This window comes from Pinus tabuliformis, chromosome 9, assembly GCF_031772625.1.
Source record: "Pinus tabuliformis cultivar Carrire ecotype Pingquan chromosome 9, CPIR1, whole genome shotgun sequence".
NCBI classification, from domain to species: Eukaryota; Viridiplantae; Streptophyta; class Pinopsida; order Pinales; family Pinaceae; genus Pinus; species Pinus tabuliformis.
The window spans coordinates 1,509,026,597-1,509,039,131 of record NC_142307.1 but is presented as its reverse complement, the minus strand read 5'-3'; the positions used below and the strand labels follow the sequence as shown (position 1 = coordinate 1,509,039,131).

The following is a 12,535-nucleotide window of genomic DNA, read 5'->3' as shown; positions in this document are numbered from 1 at the left end:
GTGAGGTGGCCTAAGGTTATAAAAGGTGGAGAAAACAACCAAAGAATGTAGGGGATTGAAAATGAATGGAGTTGAACAAAGAGGATTTGCATAATGAAGCTAAGTTTTTAAACAACATTGAGTTTAAATGGAAAATTCTATTGAAGCTCATAAAGGATAATGATGCAAAATTCACAGATGGAAAAATCACAGGCCTGGAGGACAACATAACAAATGACAATCTGTATATTAATAATTGATTTAACCATTTCAATCTTGACCAAAGTATTGGTAGTTCAACTATCTAAGAGAGTCAAGGGGTGTAGCAAACATCAGAGCCAGTCTCTTCAATAATGATGGATGAGAGCCAAGGTTGCAGGCCGTCGTATTCGCAACCAAAATATGAAGAGGTTTCTTCATTTTTAAATTTAATTACAGGATTATTGTTCTTTGAACTTTGATGAGTTTTGCCACATAAGTTTTAGAAATTACAGTAGAACCTAACTTCATACAAGGTGTTTTTCTTTTTCAAAATGGAATTGGATCCTTTATCTCCTTTTCATTTTTATTTTGGTTATTGGGTGCAATTTGACGTTATGGTTTTCTGCGAATTATTAAGTGTTACAGTTAATTTTTAGGATTATCTATGAGTCTAGTCTAATGGACCATGTTTTGCACTACCCAAAATAATTCCACAAAATTACTAAAAATGAGGGGAGTGAAAAGAAAATTTTGACTCTCTGTGTGCCGTAAAGACTAGGCAGCCCACACCATCCAAAAGCTCACCATTGTTGGAGACTCCAACAACACAATTCAATAGGTCCAGGTGCTCTCTTCTCCCTCAAGTGCCAATTTGAATTCAGTCTTCCAGTGAATTCATGCAGTTCTTCCATCATTTCCTCGATTCTCATTTTTTCATGTCCTTTAGATAAACAATAATAAAGTTGATTTCCAAGACAATTTGGCTCTACAAGAAAAAGAAGGGGATTTAATTGTCAATGGATGTCGCTCCACCCTCTCAATCCCTTCATGGATCTCTCCTCATTCTTTGCCTCTTCCCACGGCTCACACATGGATACCCTTCATCACCGTTGCTCCATGTGCTTCCATTATCTCCTATCAGGTGTGATTACCTTGTCCCATCATAGTCTCCCACCTATACCTTTCTCATGCATTCCCTTGGCTCTTCACTGGATTTTCTCATTAATGGAGGATCCCATAGTTTGAATGTGCCGTCATTTTAGAATGAGGGTCCCCTTGTTTAGATGTGCCATCATTTTAGAATGAGAGCTTCTAACCTAATGGGAAAGAAAATTATGGCACCCTTCAAAAGTCAGTATCTTGTTGTTTACTGCGACATCCTCTATTTTGGCTCTTTCCCCTCCAGGAAATCAAAGCTTCTCCCTTGTCATTGATCTCCCTACATTTTCTGAAGTCCTCCTCTCTGCCACCTCAGGTCTCATGGCTCACCAAGCTAAGATAGTCTGAGTCGGCCCAACAACATTACGCTGGTGACTTCAAAGACCTCAAGTCCTCCCATTGCCTTCTTCAAATCTGGATTTCATGCTTGGAGTCCCAGATCAAGACGCTGTTAGACATTCCCATTCAACACTTGCATCTTATCCACCATGTTCATGACAAATTTGAGGCTCTTTGCTCTCAAATCAAAGGCCTCTAACTTGTGTGACTAGTAGAAATTCAGGAACATTCTCCTCTAACCCACTCCAAAATAGCTTCTTCAGCCTCTGCAACTTTGTTCCTCCCTGACTTAAAACACTCCCGCTAAAACAGAATTCCAGGATGATAATACAGCTCAACAATTTTCTCCAATCATAGGTCCTAAATGAAGTGCATTGTAATTTTTAATCTATGCATATACTGCAAGGATTATACTATAAATCATTTTTTGATAACTTGTATCCTCCTACATTAGACAAGATTATCACTCTCTATGAACCGAAATTTTTGGACTAGCTTTCTTTGATTTAGCTCATACTCTTTGTATCTCTATTGTGCCATCTCAACACAGATTTTACTAATATCAAAATCCTCCAATTTCAGTAAAAAAAAAACATAGTATGTGTTGGGCATCCAAAATTTATATTCTCAAAATCCCTTGGCTTACTACTGAATATCACATATCTCAAAATATCAAATATTGATAATGATTTGAGTGGTACAGTGCATTGTGTGCATCTTTATACTTAAATATGACATAATTTGGTTACTCATAAATAAAAAAGTGCAAATAGGGGCAAACAAATGGAGTTGTGTGCTTTCATGACTATGAACAAATTAGCATTCATGGTGTCCCTTTTTGCTGTAAATGAAACTCAAGGAGAATGGTCTGAAAAGATGCATACTCAACATAATGCAAAGTTTGTATAGATTGATAACATTGAAAAGTACATCTCTGAAATAAAAATTCGAATATATCATTCATCATCTCAGAGGCACAAATAGGATAACTTAAGTAAAACAGAAGTATACCCATTGAAAACATTCAGTTTAATTTCACGAGGATGTATTAATACGCTTTCCTAGGCCATAGATGAAGGGATCAATCCATACATGTCATGCCACTGAAAGTTTCTTAAGGTGGTGATTCCTGGGTTGGAAACTTCAAGCTGCCTTTCTGGATTGCAAGGTTCAAACTAATTATATAATACAAAGTGGACCAGATAGAAAGCCAAATAAAATGAAGCATCATAAGTGGTTAAATAAATCTTAAAGAATAAGTGTCTGCAACAAATCACCAAACTACTTAATTCTTCTTGTGTCCATAGAAAATGGCTATCTACCAGTAACCATTAAGTTAACGTTCTGAGCGATGGAGGACGCTTGCTTTGACATCCATCTCTCATTATTAGCTTTCACGTTGCATTCTCACCCTTTTGGGGATAAATAATGGCATTTGAAGCTTAAGGGTTGAAATATATTTTATTGCATTTCTCCTTTATGATATTTTCTTTCTTACGTGGTCATTTTTCCTAAGATCTAAAAAGGGGGTATTTTTCTTCGAGAATGAATTTCAGCCACAACATTTCAATTTCTGAGACTGGTGCATTATAATATTATACTTCAGGTTTTTGGGAAAATGTATTCAAAACAAACATTAATGTTTGGTCTCGTGTTTGAAAAATTGTTGTTGTAAAAGTAGAGGTTTGAACTACGACAGAAATGATACTTAGGAAAGGATCAAATAGAGGAAAAGATTCTCGAGACCACTTATAAGTTAATTGGCAATTTAGCACTATTTTTTAACTTAGCTATCCAAGTAACATCATGCACACATGTATGCACATCCACAAGCCCAAAAACTCGTGAGAAAAAGATGACTTATAGAATTAAAAATTCTAAAATTTATGAATTGTAATGTTAGAATAGGCATACAAAAAGATAAGTAATAATCCATAACCAAAATAAAAATGAACCATACAACAAAAACCCCAAGCTTCTATCCTGATTAGTTGTTTGGTTTCTCTATTTTACATAAATACGTATCGAGCTCTCATTTATCTCAATTTGGTTCTATCGAATTTAACATAGCAGTTATTGTATGGTTAAATATGGTTGAAATCACTGCCTCTCCATGCAGAATCGAAAAAATGTTCTCTGTACTTTCCAAGCAACTACCAATATGTTGAGTTTAATGTATTTGTACTTGTCTTGCTCAGAATGTTTGCATCTTTCCATCTCTGATTTGGCCTTCCAAATCCGATTACTGTGAGATAAAGTCTGAAGTAAGAGGAGACAGAATGGAATAGTGGCTTGTTGTAAAGGGAAATATCTATTTCTTTTTCATTTGTCATTCATATTACGAGCTGCTGAGGAAACATGATCTCATTGATATGTTTTTCAATGCTTGAGTCTACAATCCTATAGAGATCACCTTGCTAGTTCCACTTAATTTCATGGGAGATGTATCAAAAACAGAGATGGCCGTGCATCTCTTGGGGAATTTAAACGCAGCAAATTATAGCAAGAGAATATGTTTAACATCGATCATTATTTTCTTTCGACCAGGCTTCATTATGTGTTGCTGGAGACAATGATTCCTATGAAAGGGTTACTAAGTTTGGTGATGATGTTGTCATTGTTGTGTCAAAGATATTTGGTATTCGAAATGCATCAATGAAGGGCATGCCTGAGGATTCACTGAGGAGTTTTGAGTACCTATCTGTAGATTCAGGACAGAAGCAGTGATAAGTAATTTATTTTGGCTTGGAGATATTTTCTACTCTTGTGTTCCTAGCCTCACTGACACCACTTGAGGCTAGAACACCTGTCTGAGCTACATCAATCAACACCATATATAATCCACCATTTGATGTCTTTGAGGAAAAAGACGTAATAGAAGCATTGAAACAAGAGATCATAGAACTAGAAGACTTGAAAAGACACATCAAGAATGAGAATGAAGTTCTCAAAGTGCAAAATCAAAAGACACTGAAAATAATGTATTATTGGTATAACAATAATTCAAAACTTAAGAAATCCATCAGGAAACTACATTCCAAGATCAAGGATTTGAAGGCTAAAATCCTCATAAGGTGTTCAATTTCCATGAGGAAGAGGAGAACTCAAAGCAACTTGGATATCCTTATCCAGGCCTCTGAAACAATGTTTTGACAAGTTGAAGTACAAAATTTTGCAATTTTGCTAATGCATGATGACATGCAAGATCTTCAACGTGGGGGAATGATGAGGTCAAAGAATTAGCTCTTTTTGTCACTTTGCTGACCTAGTTTTGACCATTTTATCTTTAGAAAGCCATCATAACTATCCCTTTTCATACTTTAATGATATCATCTATGCATGCAAATTCTACCTGAGCTACAAAGGTTACAAGCAAGGATTTATAAATGTAATATGTCCATTTTTCTATTGTTTTGTATGTTTCTCCGTAAAAGCAAGTTAAAATGTAAAGTTGCAGAAATTGACATATTCTGTAGCTGCTCTCTAGTTTTGTAGCAAAATCATAGGTTGGCATACTTCGAGAAACAATCCAATGAAATCAAAGGATGGAGGACATGGAAAAATGTCTTGAGAAGGTTATCCACCTATTAGGCGCAGCCAGAAGGCAATCGTGTCACCACCAGAATGTATTCAATGCCTCAGTCAACAAGGCAAGAGGTGGCAAATCACGTAACAAGTTTGTGTGGCATCGTTGCAGAGCATTGTGGAATCATAGAAAATGATTGAGGGCAGGGTATTATGGAAAAAATTTGATAAGATGAGAAATTCATGCTCACGGTGATCAATTTTCAATCTCCAAGATCCACGAATTTCCGAGTCATCGTTACTCTGTTTTGAATCACAACAATGAAACTCTGAGTTTGTTGCTATTATTAAACTCTATAAATATCGTAGTTCCTTTGAGTAGGAACAAGTTAAGCTTTCATTGAATGTATTTTATGCCATTTTTATCGTCTTGATCCATTGGAGTTAGATCTTCTCTCTACATAAATGTGTGTTTATGGCGTGGTTTAAATTAACAGTCACATGTTCTGAAGTTTCTCTAGCGCTTGCAACCCAACTAGGAGGGCCCCCTATGTCGGGATGCACGCCGCCTCTTATTTAAATGAGCTTATTTTTTTTAGTTTCCAATCTGCTATGTTCATAGAGATAATACTTTGTTTTACAAGTAGTTTCAATAGCTTTTATAACTAGAGAATATTTTTAAATAATACTATGTTCATAGAGATAATACTCTTTTCTTAGGTTTACAATTTATTGCTTGCAGTGTGTTTTGAATTGACTTAGCAGTGTGAATTTGATTTGCCTATGTGTGTCAACATAATGAATGCTAATCACACATATCTTCCGAGTGAATAGAAATTATTATTTGGAGCCATAGACAATCATAATCCAAAATTTTGAAGAAGTTTGTTGTTAAAATTATCAAAATTCTCTATGTGTGTCAACATAATGAAGGGTAATCACATAGATCTTCCGAGTGAATAGAAATTATTCTTTGAAGCTACAAACAATCATAATCCAGAATTTTGAAGAAGTTTGTTGTTAAAATTATAAAAATTCTCCATACGGTTATGGAGATCTATAAGTCTTTTAGAATCATGATTATATTGAGATAGCTAGTTGCCAATTGCTTTTAATATATACCATCCATTTTCAATATCAATTTTTATTAGATTAGATTAGAAGCGAAATCCCAACCTATACTTTACATTACACTTTACAAGTTTACAATTTTGGATTGATAATTTAATGTTGCGGAATTCTAGTACAATTGAATTGATGAATAACCATTAATTAGATAGATAGCATTAGTATGGATCTAGGGTTCAATATTAGATTACCCCACTCATAAATTATTGATTTTGAAAAATAAAAATTTTTGTTCTAAGGGTCCTTAGTTGCATTGTATGGGACCAGATGATTTCATATAGAATGAGTTGGTTAAGTGAAAAAGTTTGGTTTGATACTAAATCGACGTTTTCTAGTTCTGTGTCACTAGTTGGACCAATGAGGGATTGAAAAAAATCAGATTGGTTGGTTCAATCGGTTCTAATAACATTGGTTTTAAGGACCCATGACTTTGTCAAACAATGCTTTGCATATTACATGGTTGGCTTCATCATACCCCATCATGCATGTGAAGAAGAAGACCATAATACAAAGAGGCTTCATGTGAATCGGGTCAACCACAATAAAATATACTTCTCTTTCCTCAACATATGTGCCTTTCCCAAGCACATAGGAAAGTAGCTGGAAATTATATGTATGAAGGGGACAACTTTATAAACTAATTAACTAATGCCTTTATCAATGCGCCCTCCTTAGGCTTATAAACCCACGTTGAGTTCATCTCATGAAGATGGCTGCATATAATCATTAATATGCGCATATGGTATTTCAATCTCCATACTTATATGAGGTGATGGCCCCACCAAAATTTTTAAAAATAATAATAACTTGCCTCCACATGTGTGCCAATGAGGAGTATACCACATAAGAATTTTGTACCGTGAAAATAAAAGTGGTATCTCCTAGTAAACCCCATCACAATAAAAAGGAGCCAGTGATATAGCATCTCACACTCATCAACCAAACTCAAAGCATCAAATGAAACTATAAAACCTTAATGCTCCAATGAAATGAGACTTGACTCTGTTTCCACACACTTGGGATTGGGTTCACAAGGGCATTTCTTCAGATATGTGATTAGTTCACTAAGTTAAAGAAGGGGGCACCCCTCATAGACCTTACATGATGCATACTGTAAAATATATTTCAACCATACTAGCCAAGGAGAGGGTGCACAAATCCTGGGACCCACAAAAATTATGCAATGTGATGCATTTTATCTTAAGGTTGAGAGGTGTATTTTTGGGGACCCCACCATTTTCATGCAAATCTAATAAGCTTCAACATTAGAAGCAAGGGGTTGGGCACACTTTTATGGACCCCACATGAAATGTTTTCAGTGTAATGTATTCCAGCTAAGCTAAGAAAGGGTGCACATCTCATTTGGGCCCTATCAAAATAATAATTTTGAGTCTTTGTAAGAAAGACTAAGAGGGTGAATTTGCTTTTTCATGTAATTTCTGTGATTATTCATTAAGAGGGTCCAGCTTCTAGAACAAGCTTGGCTCCGCTACCCTCTATCAAAGAAAACTAGCCATTGGGGCTCCACTGGGCTGTTTAGGCAGCCCCCTTATTCAAGTAATGGTTGTTGAAGAATCTAAAAACCAGAGTTGATAAAGCTGTGTCGCTGGTCTTTGAAGGGTGCCATGGAGGCTGACATGTTGCTACAATTTGTCCATTTTCTGATCTGAAAGCTCTGCAATATTGGTTATGGAGCTTCTTTATTCTGGTAAAACTGTTCTATTATTTCTGAAAACTATCATTAGAAACTATTTATTTTTTGTCTTTTCTCTGTATGCATGGTGAAATTTCATTTTGAAATGTTTTCTGATAGCTCATAGCTTCCGTGATCTGTTTTCTTATCCATTATGGCAAGGGAACGTGAAGGAGATTTTTGTGTTCACTTAACTATCAAAGGTAGGATTGTGCTACATTAGAACTCCTCAACTAGTGTGCATGTCCCTTTTCAGCAGGGCAATTTCCCTCATTGGGCACCCTAAACCCCATTTGCCCATTGATACACAACACTGGTCACTTCTTCAGCCATCAATTTCACTCTTTGACTCAATTTTTCCTGGACAACAGATCTGGAACTTGTCTCAGTTGCCAAATCTTCAAAATAAAATCATTTGTTCTTCAGCACAGCATGCACCTTGACATTGTTGTACATCTGAAGTGTTGGGGCCTTTCACCCTCACACAGAAAAGTTTACCTCTATTTTGTGTGACAAAGTGTGCCCTTCTGTCCTAACTGCAAGTTTCTTCGAGTGTTGGGCCTTTATTCTGGTTGCTGATTTATGTATGATTATTTTTTCAAGATATATAAAGAAATCAGCAAATTAGTCTATGAAATATTTCACGTGGTTGATGAAAATGCTCATCTAGATAATAACCTTCAACACTAGCAATTGTATGCTGTTTTGAGAGAAGGATATATGAGGATACAACACTAAAAATACTATAACATGCTGTGTACCCAGGAGATATAAGTTGTAAGCTGACTGTTTGTTGAAATGGCTGAATGCAATGTCTCATGACTCTGATAAATTCTGTGATCCTACTTGCATGCTGGTTAAGGTTATATTTGCAAGTGGAATACTTCCTTCTTTTGTGAATGGAAATGCACACTTTCTATTCTAAAGTAATTTAAAATTGTTTCCTTGAAATAGCATGTTAACTGCCGTCATTAATCTGACCACATCAGTTTGTAGAATTAAAAAGGTCTGTTCTAGCTTGGTATATCTATTTGGCCAATTCCGCTGTCATTTGTTCTTGCTGTTTGAGATTAAGCCCATACAAGAGGAATATATTTAAAATTAATCATAGGTTGGCCTTGACGGGGAAAGAAAATTCATAGGTTTCGTTCATCTACATCAAGGATGAGCAGTTAAAAGACGAAGGAAAGCAGCCGGAGAGAGTGCATGCTTGACCAAACATTGTCTCAGTGGGCCCTATTTTAAATTGTTCTTGCCATTCATCATTTCTTGGGCATGTAATACATAGTTAACTCAGACAGCATACAAAAAACCCCAAGCTTCTATCCTAATTGGCTGTTTGGTTTCTCTATTTTACATAAATACGTATGGAGCTCTCATTTATCTCAATTTGGTTCTGTCGAATTTAAAATAGCAGTTATTGTATGGTTAAATATGGTTGAAATCACTGCCTATCCATGTAGAATCGATAAAAATGTTCCGTCTTTCCAGGCAACTGCCAATCTGTTGAGTTTAATGTATTTGTACTTGTCTTACTCAGAATGCTTGCATCTGTCCATCTTTGACTTGGCCTTCCAAATCAGATTACTATGAGATAAAGTCTGAAGTAAGAGGAGGCATAATGGAATAATGGCTTGCTGTAAAGGGAAATATCTTTTTCTTTTTCATTTGTATTACGAGCTGCTGAGGAAACGTGATCTCATTGATATGTTTTTCAATGCTTGAGTCTACAATCCTATAGAGATCACCTTGCTAGTTCCACTTAATTTTAGAAATAGAAATGGCCGTGCAAACTATTACACTAAACATAAAATCAAAAAAACAATACACATGTTCTACTAAACTAGCAATGGACCTAAAACGTCTAGATTCACTATTCATAACCCCAATTAACATAAATAATATGGAATTTTGATGCGAACGAATAACTTACTCATGATATAAGCGATCGCCAAAGAAGAAACCCTGGCCACCGCAAAAGAGACCTTGATGCTCCTCGCTCTGTGTTTGTCTAGGGAAAAGTCCAGCAAAATTATCCCCACCCCACGAAGCAAGAACATAAACCCCGACGAGAGCCCTTCGATAATATATTGCCCTTTCACTCTTCCAGATAGGAAGACAACCGGTTTTATGTTCATGTGACAGGACCCTGCACGCTCCCAATGCCCGGTGGCTCGACGATGACATCATAGATGAAGCTGAAGACCACCAAGAAATAGGTGGCCAAGACGAGGGAGAAGACAGTCATCGTTGAGGGCACCTTCAGGCACATGCGGGGTACTCTAAGAGCACTATAAGGAAGCTTCAGGATGAGAAGCAAGGGATCCATTGAAGATGGCGATGATAAGTCTCTGCTTGATGATGTCGAGCTCTGGTGATGAACAGGAACCTCTGTCGACATTTTTCCAGTGACTACATTTTGCTCAGAGATGAAATTAATGACCGAATTGAGGATGAAGATTTAAGCTTTTGTTTTCCCTCCATCACTTTGGTTTTTGGTGTGACCCTAAGGTATTAGTTACCCAGCGTTTAGTTAGCCTGAAATGATGTTGCACGAATAATGAATCAGCTACTATGACACACAAACAAAATTCATCACTCCAATAATGTAAAACTGGATTAAAATTTATCGAGAAAGAGGCATTTCAATAGCTTTTTATCCTACTCATATAAATGGGTTAAAATAATACACTGAAATAAATACTATCCCATAAAAATTGAAAAAGTGCATCCTGGTCTAAGTATGAGATACTTTGGATTTACTTCAAAATTTTATTGGAACTTTGATCCCTACAATTTTGGAGAAATCAATTGTTACTATGACTTCAACTTAATTTAAATCAATATTATTTTATTTCTACTAAAATTTTCTAGAAACCAATTATTGACCATTGTTCATTTCAAATAAATGTTATTATGTACCTAAACTAGCATCTAAGGGTTTAGTTTCCATAGTGGTGGTTCAAGCTTACATACATGTTAGCTAAACCCTAATAATATTATTTTGGAACAAGTTTATAAATTGATTCAATTGGTCTCATTTTTATGTTAATAATTCAATCACCTAAATATTGGTGGTGAGATTGAAAATGGGGTTGTTCTTTAATGTTCATGAAACATGAGCCTAATATGTATTGCATGTGGCTTTATTTTAATCTTATCCTTGATCGTTATTTGAACAAACTATTTTGTCAAAAGAAAAACCTAGGTCTCCTTGTGGTGAACCCTATGAAAATCGATGGTAAGGCCATAGAGAGTCTTTTTTGTATAATCACTAATGATGGGGGACATACTTGTAAATAGAATATTAATATACTTGAGAGTTTAGAACTCATGGTGCTCCCATTGTAGATGAATTAAAACCCTAAAACACGTGTTCTAGTTTTGTCCCTTGGCCAAATCTACATGGGCCTTGGCAAAGTCTTTGGGTTGCTAGTGACCCTTGCTAATATTAGATGGAATGCAATCTTGTTAGGAAAACATCTTCCTGAGGCCACAAAGTTTCATTCTTCTTGGATTCTTGTTCATGTTGAAGTGTTTTTCTTTTTGTGAAACAAATGCAATGAAATCTTATTTTATGATAAAGAGCCTTCATAAACTTTCTCGTGGTATGATAGCACACTAATTTGTATGAAACTACACTTGCAGATTATAATGCAAGTGCAAAGGATTTAGATAAAAGGGGTGTCTTTTTAGCAACTACTAGAATTATAGGGTGTTGCCCCTTACAACATGAGTAAGGAGCCCCTTGGCCCTTTTGCCACCTAGTCAAACTATTCTTAATGTGGTGATAATAGGTCATGTCACATGGTTAGTGGACATATTTGTTAAAGGAAGAGACACAAACACAACTAGCCTCCTTCTTTAGTGAATAACAACAAATTCTTGAGTATTATGTCGAGCATTTTTTTAGGCATTGAAGACTCCTAAGACATGATCCTTTGGTTACTATTGGAGTCTAATCGAACGGGTAAGGCAAAAAATTGAGTTGCCATGTTAGTGTAAGACATACATCCAATAGTTAGGTGCCAGGTTGTGCCAACGCATGTTAGGAAGTGTTAGGGAGTGTCAGGGAAACAAAAGGGAGAACTAGGTCAAATTAATGCATGGAAATGAATAAATAACAATTTGTGACAAGAAGTGTCACTAAGTTCCAAGTGTGCTAAGGAGGGAGTGAGAAGGTATGCTAGGTGGTGCTAAGGCTTGCTAGAGTCCAGGGCAACATGCCAAGATGTGTCAGGTGCCAAGGTGTGACAAAGAAGACTAGGGAGTGTTTGGGAGTTCCAGGGAAACATGAGGGAGCATTGGTTTCAAATGCATGGAAATGAATGAATAAGAGTGTGTAACAGGGAGTGTCATCGAGTTCAAGGTGTGCTAATGAGGGAGTGACAAGGAATGCTAGAGTGTCAGGGCGGCATGCCAAGATGTGCCAAGTGCTAGGGTGTGTCAATGTGTGCCAAGGAGTGTTAGGGAGTGTCATGGAAACACAAGGGAGAACTAGTTCAAAATGCATGGAAATGAATGAGAAAGAGTGTGTGATAGGGAGTGTCATTGAGTTCCAGGTGTGCTAAGGTGGGAGTGACAAGGTTATATGCTAGGCAGTGCTAAGGCATGCTAGAGTGTCAAGGCATGTCAAGGAGTGGTAGTGTGTGCTAGGGAGTGCCAAATCATGCCAAGGAATGCAGGGGATTCTAACACTTGTCACATAGTTCCAAGACATTCTAAGACGTG

General features: G+C 36.5%; 1 pseudogene across 1 annotated transcript in view; it reads right to left on the bottom strand.

Moving 5' to 3' along the window:
- The window catches only part of LOC149154327 (uncharacterized), a 44,192-nt pseudogene extending 33,973 nt beyond the window's left edge, over positions 1 to 10,219 (bottom strand). Inside the window, exon 1 of the transcript XR_016263387.1 lies at positions 9,738 to 10,219. The product of XR_016263387.1 is annotated as an uncharacterized LOC149154327 (transcript). The remainder of the gene's footprint in view (positions 1 to 9,737) is intronic.
- Positions 10,220 to 12,535: the final 2,316 nt, after the last annotated feature.